The sequence below is a fragment of the Anguilla rostrata genome, chromosome 14 (assembly GCF_018555375.3).
Source record: "Anguilla rostrata isolate EN2019 chromosome 14, ASM1855537v3, whole genome shotgun sequence".
Taxonomy (NCBI): domain Eukaryota; kingdom Metazoa; phylum Chordata; class Actinopteri; order Anguilliformes; family Anguillidae; genus Anguilla; species Anguilla rostrata.
In genome coordinates, this window is record NC_057946.1 from 23,683,347 (window position 1) to 23,704,745 (window position 21,399).

Below are 21,399 nucleotides of genomic sequence, written 5' to 3' on the forward strand. Positions count from 1 at the left end.
CTACGGCCCAATGAACAAACGATAAAGTACTAGCTCTTGCCTCTCCCCTCTGTTACCTGTTGGTCCATACTGGCAAAACCAGGGCTGGCGGGTAGGAGACATACCGGCTGCGGCGAGTCGCTAACCCGGCAAAATGGCAAGATCTGGCTGCTGTAAATTAGGGAGCAATCTGCCTCTCTCTCGCTCCCTCCCTCGGTACCTCCTGCTGCGCAGATTGCAAAACCAGCTGGCTGCGCAGCTCGCTAACCCTCCCGGCTGCGCAGCTCGCTAACCCTCCCGTCTGCGCAGCTGGCTGACCCTCCCGTCTGCGCAGCTCGCTGACCCTCCCGGCTGCGCAGCTCGCTAACCCTCCCGGCTGCGCAGCTCGCTAACCCTCTCGGCTGCGCAGCTGGCTGACCCTCCCGGCTGCGCAGCTCGCTACCCTCCCGTCTGCGCAGCTCGCTAACCCTCCGCTCTGCGCAGCTCGCTGACCCTCCCGCTCGCGCAGACCTCGCAGAACCCTCCCGTCTGCGCAGCTCGCTGACCCTCCCGGCTGCGCAGCTCGCTGACCCTCCCGGCTGCGCAGCTCGCTAACCCTCTCGGCTGCGCAGCTGGCTGACCCTCTCGGCTGCGCAAGCTAATCACCTCCCCGGGGCCCAGCGGCTAGACCCTGTCGAGAACATCGCAGTAACCGAGTTCCCCCTTTACCGTTTCGGTTTCTGTCCTGCCGTTCGAGCCTGCTGGGCGGGTGGCCTGACGGTTACAAAACTGGGCTGACCTTTAGAGAACCGGGCCGGGCTGGAGACCCAAAAGCAAGCCCCAGGCAGGCCACTGCTGTGGTGCCCTTGAGTGAGGTACTCGATCCTGAATTGCTTCAGTAAACATCCAGCTGTATAAATGGATCCTGTGTAAAAACTTGTGTAAGTCCCTCTGGATAAAAGCATTGGCTAAATGCCTGTAATGTTACGTCATGTGTGCATATTAGGGCCCCCTGCCCCTGCCTCATTGCTAAAGACACACTCCTCTTATTGGTCAGCACTGTCTCAATGCTGCATCATGCCTCCATCTTGGCCTTACTTACTGGGACCTTGTGTGCAGTTTTCTCTATATGGTCATTCTAGCCTTCATCAAAAAAACACACAGCTACTGATGTCAGTGAGCCAATGGCAAAGTATTTAGGAGTTGCACATAATGCACTGAATGAAATGACACATCATTGGGTGACAGTGGTGAAGGCAACAGGGTCTCATGGTCACATTGGCGTAGTGTAGCTCCAGTGCTAACAGAGGCTGTATTCTCATTGTTGCTGTGGTTGTTGCGTTTTAAAACCTTGTGAAAACGGCCTGTCGGTTTGGAAGCCAAGTCAGGCAGAGACAGTTATGCTAAGACAACCCCGTTCCTGAGCTTCAAGTCGCAACCGGGAGTTGTTTGGCTGCGGTGTGTGTTGTCCTCACGTCAGTATCGCTGTCGAGAAACTGCCCCTCAGCGCTGTCAGGTTTCTACGTCTCCGGTCCCCCCCCGCCAAGGCCTCAAGACGAAACCCAGCAGAAAGCTCTGTGAGATCTCTGCAGGAATCACAGACAGTATCCCCCCCCCCCCAACCCCAAAACATTAGCGGTCCCCTGGCCCCCCCGCTCAAGTCTCTCAAAGGGGCCGTCCCACTCCTCCGGCTTGTCTTGAAGGATAAAACAGTGCAGCTCAGCAAAGACCCTCTGATTCGTCGGCTCTGAAATCTCGGCCAATCAGAGCTCGGTCCTGAGGCTCGGCAGTGGGACACGGTTCTGTAAATCCGCCCAAAAGCGCGGGGGCTGTCCGTCACCCCCGAGGCCTCTCATCAACTTCTCTTCCCCGGTCCATGCATCATCCATCGCGCCATAGCAACCGCCTCCAGCCCAGTGAAAGCATCAGGTCTGCAAGCCAACGGTTACCGGGAAACCGCCTTATTGTGTGTTAAAATTGTGACTGGGTCACACAGAAAAAAAAATGAATAAATGCAACAACTACTATTATGACTATAACTACAAGTACTACTGCCACAAGTGCTACGACAATGTAAAGTTTCTGATTAAAGAACTGAATAAATCATAACTTAGTTGAAAAGAATGTAAAGTTAAAAAGAAGAGAAAGCAGTGAAAACAGTGAATACTTGAACTGACTATGTTGCCCAACTCACACTGTTCCCAAGAAAATTCAAACGGTTCAAATATATAATGCAGTGAGTTATCAGTTATATCACATATTGAGGCGAGAGCATGAAATTTGCATTTTTCCTGCAGAAGTTTTAGTTTCGAATTTACAAAAGAAATCACGCTGTTAAACATAGATTGAAGTTGACTGTGAAAGACTCTTGCAAAGGCGATGAAGGCTCTTTCTTAGTACGCGATGTGTCTGATCATGCTGTTCCCAAGCTGCCATGCATGCGGGTAAAGCTAAACGTATCGTCCCCATCGCTGGTACCACACGGACACCCGTCCTGGTTCATATCAACAGTGGCTCCTCCAGCTAGGCTGAATGGAATCTCTTCATAAAGTTCTGTGATGGAAGCAAAGTGAGGCAGCTGTTTAAATTTTCTGTATGTATAATTTAAATAAGTTATTGACAAAGACGATAAATTATATGGTTCTCACCAATACGTGATAGTGGGAAATACATAAAAAGGGTTACAAGTACAAAGCATTTAAATGTAGCGCAGTCCATCACAAAAATATTTTCCTTCATCCGTGCTAATAGTGTCTGGGTATTGGTTAGAGTGATTGGACAGACATAGGGGCCAGTACATTGCTTTGAGTGGCCTAGTTAGCCGCAGTGATTGAATATAATCATCTGGTTCCTGCGCGCCGTGACATCATCGACGGAGAGCAACGGCAGTCCGTGTGGAACACGCATCAGTTTGAATGTTTCTATATGTTCTAACGGGGACATCGTGTTCCACTGAGCTCTCCGCCAATAGGAGCCCGGCAGAGGCTCCTCCCCCCCCAGCCAGGGCAATTAGGCGAGGCCGGAGACTGGGGGAGCAGCTGCAGCTGGTTTAGCTGCCTTTGTGGAGCGCTCTGTGGCGGGACGCAGGGTTAAACGTAGGTGGCAGGCGGCCAGAATTCGAGGGGGGGGGGTTCAAGTTTAGGCCCCGTGACCCCAAAATGATAAGGTGAGGGGGTCGGAGAGAAGTCAGGAAGCCATTGCTTTCAGAAATTCTGATTATTTGGTTATTTAAGCCGACCCAGGCTGTGCAACCCCCCCCCCTTCCACCCCCCCTTATGGTGACAGGAGGCCTGTTCAGCATCATACCGTTAACCACATCTGTGCTGAAGACTGAACCGCTACTGACAGGCAGGGGGAAAAGAGAGGGCCAGAAACAGACGAGTGAAAAAAAAGAGATCAATTCACAGAGGGAGAAAGAAAAAAGAAAAAGAGACCAGAGGAAAAGAATAAAGAAACCCAGAGAGAGAGAGCGAGAGAGAATAAGAGCAAGAGAGAGAAAGAAAGACAAAGCTGTAGAGAGAAAGATCAAACAGAAAAAGACTGGAGAATATTGGGAAACCGAGACAGCGAGAATCTAGACAGGGATTGAGAGAGATATAGGGGAAGAGAGTGAGAGAGAGAAAGAGAGAGAGGGAGAGAGAGAGAGAAAGAGAGAGATCTTTATCTGGGTACAGTGAATTTATGACCGAGGCTTAGCTCTGAAGCCCGTGTGCGTCGAGTACGAGGTGTACGCCGGCCGGGCGGTGGAAAATCTGACCGTGCCCGGCATGGCTACAGCCGGGGAGTGATGTCACCATACGGTGGGTCGCGGCGCGCTTTGATCCCGTTTTACTTCCTGCCGGGGTGAATTCCTCCCGTTAGGGACCGCGGCGGACCCCAGGCCCCGGAGTGAGATGGATCCTCGTCCTCGGGGGGGGGGGTAGTTGGGAGTTCTTCTTTTTCGGAGATTTACTTCAAAGTTTCACCCGAAAACTTTTTTTAAAAAGTAACAACTTTGTTCTCAAGTCCGGTCCTTTTTTCTAATCAGTTTACCTTTGAGCGATCGCTTCAGACCGCGGTTAATAATGCCCGGTGGTTTCCAGCAACTCTTGCGGTGAAAAATGGTAACAGATGCTAGCCGGATACCGTCTGTCCCCTGGAGAAACTGTCTGTCCCCTGTTCCCCTGTTCCCATTTTATGGGGGGGGGGGGGTGGTTTCTTAGCTGCGACCGCAGCTCTATAGCTCTGTCTGTCGGTCTGTCTGTTGTTCGGTCGGTCGGTCGGTCGGTTGGTCCACAAAAGTGTCCCTCCCCGTAGCGGCCACAGTTTTCGCCCCAGGAGGCTGAAATTTGGCATGGAGGTTGGTCATGACCAAAGGTAGAGCTGAGTAACTTTCGGGCCGATTGACCAAGAGGGGGCGTGGTGACGGGTGTGGCCTATCACAAAAAGGCACATAACTCCTGAATGGATTCACAGATTTGCACAGGATTTTGTGGAAAGGTTGGCCATGAGCCAAAGAAGAGGTCACGTGTTTGTGTGAGGGTGTGTGCGTGGATGCATGCACGCATGGATGCATGCGCGTGTGCGGTCGCAGCTATTGCGGATTCGCGCTTGTTGTCTGCGAAATGCAGTCCTGTGCGAAAATAAATGTGTACATGTACAAGCATGTGTATTTGTCTGCAGTAGCATTTGCATTGTACGTACGAAACATCATCTCTTCAGAAAATGATATTGGGAGGCTGTAAAATGGTGAATGTCACACATTACTGGCCTCCTTTCAGAGAAGATGAGTTTTCTGCTCATCAGGGACGATTCGAACGCTCTCTCAAACAGTCCGTTATCACCACAAGCGCTGTACACAATTTGTCACTAATATTTACATCACGTCGTGTGGATTATTTCTCCCAGTGATCTATGCTTAAACTATAACGCAAAGACGCATCACTCGCAAACACAGATTAACGGAATGTGGAAATTCACCGGCTGGTTTTTATCCTAATACTGTTTTATTCAGGTCGGCAGCAAATCAATCAGACATCGGATGCGTTTGTGCGCCGTCCCCATTTCACCAGTGTAAACATTCACAAGGGCTGTTTCAGTGTTTCCCATTCCCTCGCTCCCATATGAAGCACGCCACGCGCGGTGAAGCGCCATTTTGTAAGGCAGCGCATCGAAAATCACCGTCACGAAACGGCCCGTTGCGCGTCCCGCGAACTCACCCATTTTTCCGGAACTGTCAACTCATACTGTCACTTTAAAAAAGTTTTCCTTTTTTTTTTTAGGTAACATGTTTTGCACATAATTAAGAACATATTGACTAATAGACGTATGAACAAGACTAGGAAACCCGGTATATGGCTGGACCTAACACACGTGATCCGGCCGACCAATGGTGTGACTTCATAACTCGTCCGACCAATGGTGTAACTTCGTCACTCAGTCAGTCACAGACATTGGCGTTTGTAGGGCTGGCCCCGCTGTTGCGGTCCAGCCAAAAAACTAAGCGGCAGAATAAAAAACATTGATGATGCTTTTTGTGTGTGTGTATAGAACATATATAGATAGCTAATGTGCTAAAGACAAGCCTTGTCCATTACTTCTTTGTTAATCTTTGTTTTAAGTTCGCATCCTCAGTAGACAGCTCTCTGATCTTCCCAATGTCCACACATACCTGCCGAGGAGGCTTTAAACGGTCTAGTGTTCCTCTACTGAAAGCGCACTTCCTCACTGCTCCTGTAGGGGCCCCAGAGTCCCTCTTAATAAAAACCAAATCAGAGAAACTCTTCTACTCCTCCTCCTGCTTCTTTTCTCTCCCTCCCTCTCTTTGACCCCCTCCCTCACCTCCACCCCCGCCACCCCCTCCCCTCCCAAAGGAACAGCAATATTGTAGATCTGAGCTTTCATTAGCTACGTATTTGTACACAGGGAACAGAAATATGGATAAATATTTGACACATTTAATACACGTCAGGTTTAGTGCAAGACACACAGTCCCGAAAGGTCATGTTAAAACTGCTTGACCTACGCATTTCACACCCCAAACTGGGGGGAGGGGGGAGGGGGGAGGGGGGGTAGCGAGGAGAGAGAGGTGTCAGCTGGTCTCACGTTTTTTTTTCGAAACATCCTGGTCACCCATTACCCCTGACGTGAGAACACCCACCAATGGCCGACACAGCACACTTTCCTCCACCAATCGGTCTTCCAGAAAAGGCTCGCGGCCGGAGTCGTAATCACAAAAACACGTCGAAAAAGAGAATTGCTGTAAATTCATATTGTGAAGTGTTGATTTTTGTGCGCGGGTAAGAGCAGGGGAACTAAAGGGATTATATATCCCAGAGGAGGCACGGGCCACAGCACAGAGGAGGGGTAATAATGCGTCTGCGGTATAATTCCCTCTGTCGCTGAATACAATCTTTTGTGCAGGATGACAAAAAAAAAGGAAAAAAGAAAACTGGTTCAGCGACTGCATAAATTTCCAGCTGTGGAGGAACGCAAAACAAACAGGCAAACAAGAAGAAAAAGTGAGATGGTGTTACAGTGGAATCACTTTAAAGTTTGTTTCAGACCTTGTTTCAGTGTTCCGTACCCTAGTGATTTGAACATGAGGCTAATGTGCATGCGCACACAGTAAAAATGCACACATGCACAGACACACGCACACACAATAAAAATGCACACATGCACATACACACGCGCACACAGTAAAAATGCACACATGCACATACACACGCACACACAATAAAAATGCACACATGCACATACACACGCACACACAATAAAAATGCACACATGCACATACACACGCACACACAATAAAAATGCACACATGCACATACACACGCACACACAATAAAAATGCACACATGCACATACACACGCACACACACACACTGCATATGCACGCACGCACGCACACGGAAGCGTGCATGCACACCCGTATGTCTGCATAATCACAAACACACATACACGCATTCATGCACACACACACTCGCTCTCTCAAAGAAAGTTCTTTCATCTTCACGTGTCCCGTGAGACGGTAATTTTAGTTGTCGCTACGCTTCACAGGGGATGTAACCCCAGCGTCACGCGTGCGCGCAGCGAACCCCACTCGCCCTTAAAACAAAAACAACGGGCCGTGTTTCTCTTTGCGAAGTCGTCGCCGTGGCCGTCGTCGAGCGCTTATCCGTCGGCATCGCCGACGAGCCCTGCGGACTCCCGGGTCGAGACGGCAGCCGTCCGTGAATCAGCGCGACCAATCGCGCGCTGCGCGGCCCCGCCCCCCCCCCCCTCGCTTTTACGGGCGCAGATGAAAACGCGGCTGGGCGTCCCGAGGCGATGGCGCCCGCGCTCGACACCCGCGACGCCCCCTTTCATCCCCCGGCTCCTGTCTTACATCCTCTCCGGCCCGCGCCGGCCGCTCCCCGCTGACTTACTTACCATATTTCTCTGCAAATACCGAGCTCTCTTTCCCTTCCTTTTTATTTTCCACATGCTGACTCCCCCGCCCACCCGCTCCCCCCGCAGCCCGGTGATAATGCCGCTCGCTGGCCGGGTGGCGTTCAGGACGACTCGCCCGCTCTCCGCGGCCGCCGCTGGATCTATTACGCGCCGCTATTGTGTGCCGGCGGCTGTCCGCTGTCAGGATATTAATGCGAAAATAATCCCATGAAAGGCTTCATTTGTATTTAAATCCACAGCGCGCGGCAGAGGCCTGGCCCATCTCTCCCCCGCACGCTGTGCTCAGGCCGCTGTGCGCAGGCCGCAGTGTTCCCTGCCGCCGCTCCCCCGGCCCTTTCACAAACACATTTTTCACACTAACGTGGCGGAGCGGTCAGAGAGCCGGACGTGTGGCGGCAGGCCAGGGTGTGAAGGCCCGCCGCTGGGGGCTGAAGCTCTGTCCTTCACTGAACACGCTCTGCCACTGAACATGCTACTGAACACGCTCTGCCACTCTGCTACTGAACACACTACTCGACACGCTCTGCCACTCTGCTACTGAACACACTACTGGACACGCTCTGCCACTCTGCTACTGAACATGCTACTGAACACGCTCTGCCGCTGAACACGCTACTAAACACGCTCTGCCACTCTGATACTGAACACACTACTGAACACGCTCAGCCACTCTGCTACTGAACACAATACTGAACACGCTCAGCCACTCTGCTACTGAACACACTACTGAACACGCTCGGCCACTGAACACACTACTGAACACGCTCTTCAACTGAACACACTACTGAACACACTCTGCCACTCAACATGCTCTGCCACTGAACACGTTCTGTCAATGAACACGCTCTGCTACTGAGCACACTACTGAACACGCTCTGCCACTCAACATGCCCTGATACTGAATATGGTCTGCTACTGAACACACTCCTGAACATGCTCAGCCACTGAACAATCTCTTCCACTGAACACACTCTGCTACTGAACATGCTCTGCCACTTGATATGCCCTACTACTGAACACGCTGTTCCACTGAACATACTCTCCCACTGAACACGCTCTGCTAATGATCATGCTCTGCCACTGAACAATCTCTTCCACTGAACACGCTCTGCTACTGAGCACTCTGCTGCTGCTGAACACGCTCTGCCACTGAACACTCTCTGCTGCTGAACACACTCTGCCACTGAACACGCTCTACCACTGAACATACTCTGCCATTGAACACGCTCTGCTGGAATATTGCTAGTATCAGCAATTGCTAAGTAAATAAACAGCAATGATAGATGCCAAAATAGATTAAAGAATACACACATTCTTTGAAATGGCAGTGAATAATATCATCAGATAATAATTGAGTAATATCAACCTTGCCTTCAAGGGATCTTAGTGAACCAAAACTACGGCAGGAAAATGTTCCCCACTCTGTTAGGGAACCGCCAAAAGCCTTCACTGTTTAAAGAGTGCTGTCTTCACACCTTAAACGTGCCCAAAATATAAACTTTGCACATGGTATATTTATAATACATTTTGTTTTATTTGATATGTTGACATACATGCAGCAGGGCTGACTCACAGCCACCGAGCTGCTTCAGGGGAAACCGAACCCAAATAAACGGAAAGAGAAAGGTAATAAAGACTGAGGCATGCTGGGATGCGTGAAGCACAGCCGGCTCTCTGTGTGCCTCCGAAGCCGGGAGACCCTCCCGGGGGTGGGGTGGGGGGGGGTGGAGTGACCCCCCGCGGCCCTGACCCCGTTTATTTCCCTAACGCTCTCCCGTACAGTATGTGTTGAGAGGAGCTGAGGTCCACACGCTGTGCTGACTGAAGCCAGCCCATCTTTCCGAACCCGGGCCAGCATCACACCCACTTCTTTTACTACGGGTGGATAAATATACGGTATCGGTAACTGACTGATTACATCTGCTGGCGACTCTTCAGTTTGTCTTTGGCCCAAGTCGGCTTTTGTAGGGCGTGAAACCTTCACGGAAATAAAGAAAAGCTCAAAGCCTGGCGTTGCTAAAATTGCAGGCCTCTAAAAATAGCCGCAGGTGTAGACGTTGATCCTGGTTTGTTAAAAGCTTCTGATCTTTTCATGGTTTTTTGCACTTTAGAAACCGAGTGAAAAGTGCGGTTGCCGCGGTGTTAAGAGTTTAAGCGAAACTCTGTGGTTGTTCAGTCTGGGAGCCGAGTTAACACTCTGTGGTTGTTCAGTCTGGGAGCCGAGTTAACACTCTGTGGTTGTTCAGTCTGGGAGCCGAGTTAACACTCTGTGGTTGTTCAGTCTGGGAGCCGAGTTAACACTCTGTGGTTGTTCAGTCTGGGAGCCGAGTTAACACTCTGTGGTTGTTCAGTCTGGGAGCCGAGTTAACACTCCGTGGTTACTGCACTTGCTGGAAGAAGCAGAACTGCAGAAGCTGAGAGAGAAAGCCCTGCGGATGCTGCTCTTCCTCAGCATGTGAGAGAAGGGGGTGGGATCTGGGAGGGGGGCGGGGTGGGGTGGGGTGGGGGGGGGTACTGTTTTCCCTGGAAGTAATTGATAGCGTGCTTGAGGACGCGTGCGTGCGTTCATCACTCTGAAAGCAGTGGGGGGACGGGGCGGGGCAAGGGGTCCCCGTCCACACCGGCAGGAGCGTCGCTGATTAATTAGCCCGAGCGACCGCGCACTGCCTGGCGCAATAATGAGTGATAACCAGACACGCTTCAGTTACTACATCAATTAAAATGAATATAAAATACACATAATAAAAAATGACAAGATGCGAATTTGTAAAAATGTAAGATTGTGAAATATAGGATGAATTCGTGAGCGGGTTTCCATGGGAGCACTTCCTGTTCTTTCTTCATGTGGAAAAGCGATACTTCTTACACCTGACGGGGGTGTTGGGAGGGGGGGGGGGGGGTCAGCCTGACTGGTTTCTCCACGGATCAGTCACACGCAGCTTTTCGCCCCCCCTCTATCTCCCCCCCGCCGACGCGAAGGTCAGCCGTGGATCAGGGGTGAAAGGTCAATGGCAGGGCCGGCTGGGGGCCGGCTGGAGCGGTGTCTAAATTTGGGACGAGGACCCCCCGGAGCGACCGGAGGTCCGCGGCGCCGTCTCGTCGCCATGGGAGATCGGCGTATCGGTTCGGCGACGGACGCTCAGCAGCCGAAGACGAGGCGGAACGCGACGCGGCGACAGACGAGGGGGCGCGCCCCTCCGGAGAGATTTCAGCGGATTAATTGGCTCCAGTTAAGGCTGGCGGTGAGATGCTCCCTTTGTCCCGGATGCGCAGGCGTCTTAATGAGCGAGCGAGCGTGGAAAGACTGGATCAGGGCGTCGGCACTGGGGTTCACAGGCAGAAGGGGGGGGGGTGGGGGGTCTGTGCACCCCAACATCACAGAGGCTGCTACGGCTGCCGCAGGCTTTCCGAACTCAGCTCGGCTTTCTTTTAATTAAGGGAAGCTGAAAGGGGCGCGATCAGAGATGTTGTTTTTGATCTTGACTGATTTGGTGTTTTGGTTTTGTGGGTCGGTTGCTGAAAATCCGGGGCCTGGTCCGCCACTCCGCACCCTCTCGCTGTCCCCCTGCCCCAAACTGGACCAGCGCACGAGGGGTGGGACAGAGGGGTGACTCCCACCCATGCCTGCTTTGTCCTGCAGCAGTGCCAACCACAGCCCCGCCCACATTCAGCCAAGCGCTATTTCAGCCCCGCCCTCATTCAGCCAAACATGACCACAGCCCCGCCCACATTCAGCCAAACATGACCACAGCCCCGCCCACATTCTGCCAAACATCGCACATGACACAGCCCCGCCCACATTCAGCCAAACATGACCACAGCCCCGCCCACATTCAGCCAAACATGACCACAGCCCCGCCCACATTCAGCCAAACATGACCACAGCCCCGCCCACATTCAGCCAAACATGACCACAGCCCCGCCCACATTCAGCCAAACATGACCACAGCCCCGCTCACATTCAGCCAAACATGACAGCCGCTTAGTAACATGAAGGAAATCACAATCTCAACCCCCCGCCCGCCCCCCCCCCCCCCATGCTTCATCGGCTTCATACCGAGGCCCATATTACTGTATCCCCACCAAACACAAACCCAAACACAGAGGACTACGGGTGAGCAAACAGTGCTCGCAAAACTAGGCAAACAGCTCCTCGGCAAAATGACATCACAGTGGGGTTGCAGATAAAAAGCGTTTTTTTATCACGGGGGGATTGAGAACCTCGGCTGTCAGGGCTGTTCAAGCATTACACTTTAAAAAGAGTAAGACTTCCCCCCTGGATGCCTGTTTGTTAAGAGTGTGTGTGTGTGCATGTACAGTATACGTTCCTGTGCGTGTGTGTGTGCGTGTGACTGCATGTGTGAGAGCGTATGTGTGTGTGTACATACATATGTGTCAGTATGTGTGTGAGGCTGTGGATGGGTACAGTATGTACAGGCATATGTGCCTGCACATGTGTGCGACTGTGTGTGTGTGCGCATATCATACATGTGTCTGCACATGCGTGACTGTGTATGTACACGTACCCACGTTCGTACGTTTCTGCAAGTCTTCATCAAAGACTAGAACGGTTGATTTCAGCAGCAAGAGAGTATGAGACAGAGAGAGAGAGAGAGAGAGAAAGAGAGTGAAACAGATATGAATAATGGGAGAGAGTGAAAAGGAGAGAGAAAGAGAGAGAGAAAGAGAGAGATGAGAGAAAGAGATGGGGAAGAGGAAGGAGACGAGAGAGAGAAAAGGAGAGAGATAGGGAAAGAAAAGTAAACAGCACTGAAGAGGGACAGAGAAAGAGAGAGAGAGAGAGAGATGGGAAGAGGAAGGAGATGGAGAGAAAAAAGGAGAGAGACAGGGAAAGAAAGGTAGAGAGCGCAGAAGAGGGACAGAGAGAGCGAGAGAGAGAGGGACAGAGAGAGAGAGAGAGAGGGACAGAGAGAGAGAGCGAGAGAGAGGCGTTTTTTTGGAGAGGGTGATTTAGGAGACAGACGTGCGGTGCTCTGGTGATGTGGAGCAGCCGCACGCGGTCGGGCCCAGGGGAGCGGGTCCTGTCTCTCTCTCTTTCCCTGACATCTCTTTCTCCGCACCCCCCACCCCCTCCCTCCTTCTCCTTCTCCTTTCATCTCCTCCGCCGCGCTGTCTCCCACCAGCTGCTTCCCCGAGCCTGGAAATCCCACCGCACGCAAAAACCAGAAAATAAACGCAGGAGAACAAACAGACCGATAGGAGCTGGGGGGGGGGGGGAACTCACGTTCTTGTTTAAGAAACAGTCATTCGCCCTATTTCGGAAAACAGAGATGGGGATTTTCATGACTCCAGAAGGAAACAGACGAGAGCGGAAGGGTTTGTTAGCGGTACTTTCCTTTTTAGCACGGAGAGACGGCGGGTCTCGACTGATTTGTGTTTTCTGGAGAGAGAGGCGGGCCTGTGTTTTTGTGGCCCTCTGCAGCCTCGTTGGGTCTGGACTGTGAATATCAGGTGTGCACCAGCGCAGCTTCTCACCGCTGCTCACGCAGAGTATCGCCTTAATATCCGTGACTGCTGGACTCAAAATGAAATGTGCTTGACACATTGCCTATTTCTGCACATCGCGGTACCATCGGCTCAGGCGGAATTTAGCACTGTCCCTGTCAGGGGGGCGATCGTCCTTGTAAAAAGTTCCACACAAATAAAATTTAACTGCATTTAACTTTGTGCTCTACTCTACAGTCAGTCAGTATGCTTTTTAATAGACACCCAAACCAAGGAGCTATAGTCAGGTGGGTGGAACTGAGGTAAGGTGGGTGGAGCTGTAGTCAGGTCGGTGGAGCTGTGGTCAGTTGGCTGGAGCTGTAGTCAGGTCGGTGGAGCTGTGGTCAGTTGGCTGGAGCTGTGGTCAGTTGGCTGGAGCTGTAGTCAGGTCGGTGGAGCTGTGGTCAGTTGGCTGGAGCTGTAGTCAGGTCGGTGGAGCTGTGGTCAGTTGGCTGGAGCTGTAGTCAGGTCGGTGGAGCTGTGGTCAGTTGGCTGAGCTGTATTGGTCGTGGCTGTGGTCATTGGCTGGAGCTTGTCAGTCGTGGAGCTGTGGTCATGGCTGGAGCGAGAAGCTGGGACCTGTGATTGTTGGTTCCTGGGGCATACATGTGTTAGAGCTCTCAGCAAGTCATGGTGGTACCCCAAACAGGAAGGAGGTTTTTCCCTGTCAGGAGAAACAGCTCCCCCTCCACACAGCCTCAGCTTACTGTGGCCTGTTCCGCATGACATGATGCATCCTATGTTTCCAAAGCACAGAAAAGAAACATTCACGATTGAATGCATAGACAGGCGACCTCTCTCTCCCCCCCATCTTTCTCTCTCCATCTCCTGTTCTCTGCCCATCTCCCTCCCTCTCACTCTCCTCCCCTCCTTCTGTCTCTCCTCCCCTCCCTCTGTCTCTCTTCCCCTCCCTCTCTCTCTCTATCTCTCTCTTATCCTCCTCAGATCCCAGCACTGTGACACGAAGACACGCCCTACCCCACTCAAAGGAGAACCCAGGTCACTGAGACTGCAGACGGGAATCTCAAAGGCATCATACATTCACCATGTTCTCTCTCACTGTTTGGTCCCTCCCCCACCTCCCTGCACCAATCAGCACATCTGGAGAATCCCCCCAAGCATAAACCCAGAGCTTCAGAGCTCCTAACTTCTGCCTGGAAGGTGTTTTGAGCTAAATAGAGGAGGGATTAGAAGATTTGCGTAGTGATCTGCCGGTCTGGAAGATGCCCAAGCGAGAGAATGTGCTTTCACCACCATCTATGATCTGTGAAACAACAAAAAACAAAAGAAGAAAAAAAAACAAACCAGGAGGATTAAGTGATCAAGCCCTCTCTTATATTTTTCTTCCATCGACAACCTTGTTAGAAAAAAAAAACTGATTCAGCCAGAGGGAAGGGGGATGTCGCAAGATAAAATTTTTTTGCCAAACAGCCAAAGGTTGAGGCGTCCTGGACTCCTTGTAAAAAAAAGTGAAGAGGCATGAGTGTTGGGCTCAGCGATGGTGGAAGATGCCGGAAAATTTCAGAAATTGGGTTTGAAACGCAGGTGCGTGGCGTCCTCTGCATCCCTCAGAAGGGCCCTTGACCACTCATGCCACAGTGATTACCCAATTATGTCCCAAAGGACCAGCCCAGAGCTCTGAATATGCAATGTGCAGACAAGGGGACACACACTGAGTTATAGCTCAAACGGAATGTCGTTGGACCAACAAATGGTGTCCACTTCTGATTGGTCCTGGAGACCCATAGAGAGTTTTTATGTTTTCCCTTCTTTCTGATTGGTCCTGGAGACCCACAGAGAGTTTACTATTCCTTTTTTGACTGGACCCACAGAGTTTAATGTTTTCCCTTCTCTCTGATTGGTCCTGGAGACCCACAGAGAGTTTTTATGTTTTCCCTTCTCTCTGATTGGTCCTGGAGACCCACAGAGAGTTTTTACTATTTTTCCTTCTCTCTGATTGGTCCTGGAGACCCACAGAGAGTTTTTATTCTTTTTCCTTCTTTCTGATTGGTCCTGGAGACCCACAGAGAGTTGTTACACTTCCTCTCTAGCTATTGTGTTGGGAACACACGTTTCTATTCCTTCATCAGTAGTCCTGAGAATCAGAGCAGTATGACAGGCCTCTCATTGATTGGTGTGGACGGGGGCCGCTGGGTTTGCGGCTTGCTAGTTCACTCAGCTCATTGATGTCTAACCTGATGTCATATTGCGTATGACGTGAATATACGTGTGTCCCAAATGTACACCGCTTGCAAACTCTCACGATTTTGGGTATGGCCAGACCTCACCCTGAAAGCTTTGAATCGGCAGTGCCATTGGACGAGAGGAAAACCAATGGGGTGGCTCGCGGGTGATCTTCCCTTATGCCACCCCCCTCCCCCCCTCCTCGGGCACATAAAAGAACGTCTATGATGCATTATGATGCTCGAGGAGGCCATCAAACCAGCCCCCCCCCCCCTCACTCAACCCGTACACCCCCCACCCCACAACCTCCATCCACACTGTTTTGCTCCCATGATTAATTCCCTCCCCGTCTAAACATACAGTACGTGACTCACTCTTACGTCCTGCAATTTCTCTGCCCTGATGCAAAAAATAACTTTAGCCATTTAGTGCTAATGGCTCGAGCGGCAGTAATGGCCAGGTGCTGCAGATGCTCGGCTAATCATACCTGCAGCCCATCGTCATCGTCATCATCATCATCATCATTATCTGCGTTGAGCGGGAGACGGGTGACTTCCTGTTCGTCCTCGCCTCGAAGAGCGATCCGGGCGCGTCTCCTGCCCATTCCCGGCTAGCGGTGCTGTCGAAGGGGTAGATTTAATAAGACAGGGGAAGAGAAAGGAGACCGTCTTGCAGGCTTGAGTGCTATTACCCCCCCTCTCCCCCCTCGCCCACACCACCGCTCCCCCCCCCGCCCCCCCCCGCCACCCCCCACCCCGTCCTTGGACAGAAGGCATCCGTCTCTCCGAGAGGAAGGAAGCCATCATGTGAAGGTGACGATAATATGGATGGCTGCGGCAGAACGCCAAGGAGCAAGGTAAGGGTAGGGTGCTGTGCAGGAATAAAGGAGTTCATGGGAGGGTGTGTGTGTGTGTGTGTGTGTGTGTGCGTGCATGTGTGTCTGTGTGTATGTGTGGAGTGTGTGTGAGTGTGTGTGTGTGTGTGTGCCTGTGCGAGTGTGTGGGTGTGTGCATGTTTGTGTTTGTGTGTGTGTGTGTGTGTGTGCATGTGTGTGCGCAAGTGTCTGTGTGTGTGTGTGTGCGTGTGTGTGTGTGCTTGTGTGTGTGTGTGTGTGTGTGTGTATGTGCATGCTTGCAAGTGAGTGTGGGAGGGTGTGTGTGAGTGTGTCTATGTGTGTCTGTGCATGTATGTGTGTGCTTGTGTCTGTGCCTACAGTGTGTGTGTGTGTGTGTGTGTGTGTATCAATGTGGGCATGTATTACTATCTTTGTGAGAACCAAATGTCCCCACAAGGATAGAAAGATGAGGAAAATTACACAAGGTGGGGACCTTTTGCTGGTCCCCACAAGTTCAAGAGGCTGTTTTAGGGTTATGACTTAGGGTTAGGGTTAGGGTTACAATTAGGTTAAGGTTAGGCATGTAGTGGTTGGGGTTAGGGTTAGGGTTATTGGTTACGGAATGTAGTATTCACGAGTATAGCAATACAAACATATGTGTGTGTGTGTGTGTGTGTGAGTGTGTGTGTGGGGTGCAAGTTCAGAGTAATCTGAGCTGCACAATTAAAAACGGTCAAAATAAAAAGTTAAAAGTAGCATTTCCCTGCACGTGTACACGAGACATTTCTCATATGCGTACAGAGGGCGATGCTGTGTCTCACTGGCAAGGGTGCTGGGTTTGGAGTGTTGCAGGTTTGAATCCCAGCGTTGAACCAAAGTCACCCGCGCTGACTCAGGGAGACATCCAGCCGCGGAGGTGACGCTATAGAAAATGTGCCCGGTGGCTCACTCGGCTGTGGCACCACGCTGAGGCGTCTCGGATCAAATCCAGACCGCACCGGCGCCGACCGTGATTCATCGAGCGACGCACAACCGGCGACTGCGTCACACAGGGTGGGTAAGGGTCCGATAAGCGAGGCGTCCGCATTCGCTGATATCTACACACCCCCGCTGGCGGATCGAGGAACTGCACGCTAAAGCCGCGGATGAAAGGTCCTCTTCCGGCTCCGCTCTGTGTGAGCTTAGCTTAGTCTGTGGTGTGAAAAGAAGCAGCTGGTGACATCACACGTTTCAGCGGAGGATCGTGGATGTCCAAATCGGCGGTGGTGTATGTATTCAAATACATTTCTACGCTTTACTGATGTTGTCTGGTGTGTTGGAACCAATGAAATGCTCTCAAAAAGTGCAAATCCCGCCTTCTGGTCATACTGGTAGTCTCAATTACACCAGGCAAGATCAACAGAGCACAGAAAAGTATTTGAATCCAAAACAATTATGTATTTGACCCAGGTCTGAATGCAAACATAATGTTAGTGATTCTGCTTGTTCACCCATATAAATGATAACGTAATGTCAGTGACTCTGCTTGTTCACCCATATAAATGATAACGTAATGTCAGTGACTCTGCATGTTCACCCATATAAATGCCAATTTAATGTCAGTGATTCTGCTTGTTCACCAATATAAATGCTAATGTAATGTCAGTGATTCTGCATGTTCACCCATATAAATGCCAGTTTAATGTCAGTGATTCTGCTTGTTCACCAATATAAATGCCAATGTAAGGTCAGTGATTTTGTATATTCACCGATATAAGCCAATCGTGTAATGCCAGAGATTCTGCACGTTCACCCTCGCAAATTCCCAAATTTCCACCCTGACGAGGTGGAAACAGGCAAACAACGCGACAGAACCCAAACTAAGGAAACCACGCAGGGGTTTAGAAAAACCACCCATATGAAAGCGCACATAGCAAGCTACTCTGTCAGCAGAGTGGGAAGCTTTTCCAGGAGTACGGCTCATATTAATTAATAACAAAGTTATCACGGCTTGTCGGCAGGGCCTCACTCCACCGAATCGCCGTGGTATTCGTTGGAGAGAGAGGTAGGCAGCAGACTCCGAGTGATTGAAATAAACCTTGTTTCATGACTGCCTTCAGGGCAGCCAGTGTTCTGAAAAAGTTGGCCAACTCACACTTATCATTTAATGTGAATATTTCCACGGAACATGAAAGCCATTTTATGTTTTCTGGAGTAGAAAAAAGAAAAAGAAAATAGTTCCTTGAAATTGAAACCCAAAGGAAATTTATATTTCAGTACTAACTAACCAAAAAAAAAAGACTATGTATTTTAAAGAATGAGAACTGAATTTTACTCAGTGGAGCACGGGGAACGGGAACAGAACATTAACGGCTCTATTCAGAACTAACTGACCTGGCGCGTGTGGGGGTGGGGGGGATGTTTCCCTGGCAGCAAGGAGAGATGGGAGCAGAGCGGTGTGTTCTGCCACCTGCCACTGCCACCGCAAACAACAACGGGACTGCAGCCCGTGTGGGGGGGCGGAGGGCGGGGAGAGATGGGGGGGGGGTCGGCTTCTTTCATTCTCTAGCCAAACAACGGGAAGAAACAAGGCAACATTTTCATTTGCTTAATCTGACGGCTGAAACACAGAGGACCATGGAGATGACGGTCCCATCTGTGAGGGAGTCCGCACGGACGTGGGGGTGGGGGGGGGGTTCACAGCGGACTAGCTCGCCTTGCACCAGCTACCTTGAAATCGACTGCCAGCAGAGTCTAACACGAAATTTCACGCACTTCCTCTGACTTTCAGGCGCATAGCAGTGTCTGTTCCCTTGGACAGCTTACCAAAAATGGCCTTCAGCCATGAAACATTCAGGATTAAGTCTTACATTCTCTCTCTCTCTCTTTGTCTCTCTACCTCCTTCTCGCTCTCTTCCACACATACGTCCCTCTCTGTCTGTCTCTCTCCTCTTTTTCTTTCCCTCTCTCCTCCAAACGCACACACCTCCCTTTGTCTCCCTCCCTCTCTCTCTCTGTCTCACTGTTCCACACACACCTTCCTTTTCTCTTTCAACCCCCCTATCTCTCTCTCCCCCTCCCTCCCTCTCCCTCTCCCTCTCTCTCCCCTCTCTCTCCGCTCCCTCTCCCTCTCTCCCTCTCTCTCCCTCTCTCTCTCTCTCCCCCTCTCTCTCTCTGTCCCTTCCTCTCTCTCTCCCTCCTTCACTCCCCCGTCCCTCCCTCCCTCCTCTCCCTCCCTCCCTCTCTCCTCTGGACACACGCTCTGACTACACGTCTAAGGTGGAGAAACGCTGAGGTCTGCTCTCATTTCTCCAGACCCCAGAATGCTCTCTGTTTTTCCCTGGCTCTTCGGCCAGATCCCCGGACTCTTCCGTAGGGCGATCTCCACCAGCAGGGAAACGGCACGGCCTGCGTTTCCGCGAACACGTGTTAACTCCATCGCGATATATCTCCCTGTCAGATTACTCCAATTACCGATTCTCAGCAGACAGAGACCAATTCAATTTTCCAGCCCCTGACAGGCTGATCTTAAACAGCTGCACAAACACAGACAGCTGGTGCAGAGCCCTTCAGTCACGGGGTGACTTTCAGAGAAACGTACCTCACCTGCCGCATGCACTGAGCAGTTACTCCCCTGAATCAGCCGCTACCTGTTACTGCTCTGAATCAGGCACTAGCAGGTACTGCTCTGAATCAGGCGCTACCTGTTACTGCTCTGAATCAGGAGCTACCTGTTACTGCTCTGAATCAGGAGCTACCTGTTACTGCTCTGAATCAGGCGCTACCTGTTACTGCTCTGAATCAGGAGCTACCTGTTACTGCTCTGAATCAGGCGCTACCTGTTACTGCTCTGAATCAGGCGCTACCTGTTACTGCTCTGAATCAGGAGCTACCTGTTACTGCTCTGAATCAGGCGCTACCTGTTACTGCTCTGAATCAGGAGCTACCTGTTACTGCTCTGAATCAGGCGCTACCTGTTACTGCTCTGAATCAGGAGCTACCTGTTACTGACTCAGGACTACTCTGCTGCAGCTACCTGTTACTGCTCTGAATCAGGCGCTACCTGTTACTGCTCTGAATCAGGCGCTACCTGTTACTGCTCTGAATCAGGCGCTACCTGTTACTGCTCTGAATCAGGCGCTACCTGTTACTGCTCTGAATCAGGCACTAGCAGGTACTGCTCTGAATCAGGCGCTAGCAGGTACTGCTCTGAATCAGGCGTTAGGAGGTACTGAGTTTCGGATGCAGCGTCTGCAATCACATGATCAGCATCAGCATTGAGTAAAGTCAGGGTGAATGATGATCATAGTCATCAGCTAAAGCTGAAATGTCACACAGTTTTCTGTGGGCCAAAGACCCTTGGTGAGTAAAATGAAACATTAGCTCAGAACTTCTGCCCAGACTTTAGTCCTCCACTTGTGCTCCACACAGGCAGACATACCAGCCCCGCCAGCCCAGTTTCTGACCTCTGACCCCAAGCAGGCAATTTTCACACAAACCCACCTAATGTTTCTTACTACGGTGTAGCCACATTTACAGAACTAGGTTCGGTGTGGTACGATGTTCTTTCAACCCACAAGAATCCCACACTTTCTCTTTTGTCCAAACGGGCACATTTACTGGTGAGCTCATCTGACAGCTGTAGCATCCTCCAGTACCTCTGTACTTTTGGAAAGAAATGCCACGCCCTCGCCCAAAGAGCGTGCCGTCTGCCCCTTCTTCCCGAGCCACACCCGATGCCTCACACGCTGAGACAGAACTCCATCAGCATCTGAACTCACGTTCGACTTACAAATAAACACCAGCATTAGCTTTTCTTTCATTAGCAAACAGTTTGGCGAGTTAACTGTGGTGGCGGCAGAACGTCCCTAAACCTTCATCTCGTTGTGAATCACCGTTAAGTATGAATCCAGGCCGCGGTGATGTAACAGGAAGTGCCACCCAGCAGCCTCAGGCCGCACCTGGGCAGGACAGGTACGTGTGAGAACCGAAATCACCCCCCCCCCCCACCTCCACACTTGATTTAAACAAAGCGGGCAGCTTGGAGGGGGGGAGAAGGAGCCCCTCTGCCGGACCCGGGACCCGCTAATGGGGCGGCAGCTGCTGGCCGGAGTCTTCACCAGGGCCCGGTGAATTATTCAGCTTTCCGGAGAAGCGCCGCCGACTCCTCCCCAAATTATTTAAGAGGCGAGAAACTGGCGGCGAAGCAGGGCAGGGCCGCGAGCACAAGTGTTCAAAGACGTTTTTTAACTTCTCTTTAACTCTCGAATGCCTAAAATCACGAAAATAGACCCCTCCTGTTCCACCCGAGCTTACAAATTACCCAAACTTACCCAAATCTAGTTCCTACATCATTTTCCTACACATTGATTCACTGGGGTCTCCAACCTGCAATATTAAGGGTTTGCAGTTGCAAAGAGATTAGAATGACTGGGGCTTGTCAGCTGGGGGGGCCCAGTGGGGTGGCCAGTAATTTTAGCATGGTGGCCACGGCCCCCCCG

General features: G+C 51.2%; 1 long non-coding RNA gene across 2 annotated transcripts in view; it reads right to left on the reverse strand.

Annotated features, from left to right (window-relative positions):
* Window positions 1-1,557: 1,557 nt before the first annotated feature.
* The window catches only part of LOC135239216 (uncharacterized), a 106,505-nt gene continuing 86,663 nt past the window's right edge, over window positions 1,558-21,399 (reverse strand). Inside the window, exons 5-6 of one of the 2 annotated variants that reach the window (XR_010325309.1) lie at window positions 15,572-15,703; window positions 1,558-1,941 (exon numbers count right to left, since the gene is read on the reverse strand). This is a non-coding gene — a long non-coding RNA (uncharacterized LOC135239216). The remainder of the gene's footprint in view (window positions 1,942-15,571; window positions 15,704-21,399) is intronic. The other variant, XR_010325305.1, reaches the window with a different exon arrangement.